Genomic DNA, 879 nt, shown 5'->3' with positions numbered 1-879 from the left:
ACCATGGAGACGAGATCCCACTGGGCTGGTTAGGTTTTGCTCTGCACCTTCAATAGACTTTTTCACATCTTTCACGGCTCCTTGAGAACTGACAAATACATGTTCAGATGAGACAAAAGATAATGAAACATACAGTCATCATGAAACAAACTGTAATTTTCTATGAGTAAAAACTGTTTATAAATTGTTTAAAATCTTACGTTGAGGTTGGGACTCATTAGGCTTGCACTGCTGAGCTCCCATGGCTGAAGAAGAAAACATTTACATATATAGTAACAGTCTTAAAACTGTTTTGTCTGTTTTAGGTAGAATTGACGTCATCATGCAACAATGTGTTTAAAAATCTTACACTGAGGTCTTTCACATTAGGCCTGTTCAGCTCCCATAGCTGAAGAATAAAACTGTAAAAGATTTAAAGTAAATAATATTTTAAACACAATATCACACTGAAGGCTCATAATTACTGCAGCAGTGACTTTTTGAACAACAGCAAAACAGCATTTATTTCAGTCAAAAGTTATACTAAACCCCCTAACAGTTATCTGATTTCTGGTAGAATTGAGAAATAAAGCCCAAAAAACCCCAGCAACCATAAAATGACAGTATTAACTCAATCAAATGAGTCAAATTAGTTAATTTTCAAATTTACTGATTCAATCTTTTAATTTTAAAATACTTCTTGAAAGTGAGGCAGTTATGGTTTACTGCTCCAATGGCTGGAGAGTAAGACATATATATATGTATATATAAAGTTTTGCCTTAAAGTAAAATAAATTATTATCTCAGCATTGATTCAATATGCTACAGGGAAAAGTTAGTATTTCTCCAATTGAGATACCAAGTGTGAAACTAGTCAGAAAAAACAATCAATCACATCAC

Source organism: Morone saxatilis, unplaced genomic scaffold (assembly GCF_004916995.1).
Source record: "Morone saxatilis isolate NCDOM2014 unplaced genomic scaffold, NCSU_SB_2.0 Contig7, whole genome shotgun sequence".
Lineage (NCBI taxonomy): Eukaryota > Metazoa > Chordata > Actinopteri > Moronidae > Morone > Morone saxatilis.
The sequence above is the reverse complement of the archived record's forward strand: the minus strand, read 5'-3'. Positions refer to the sequence as shown.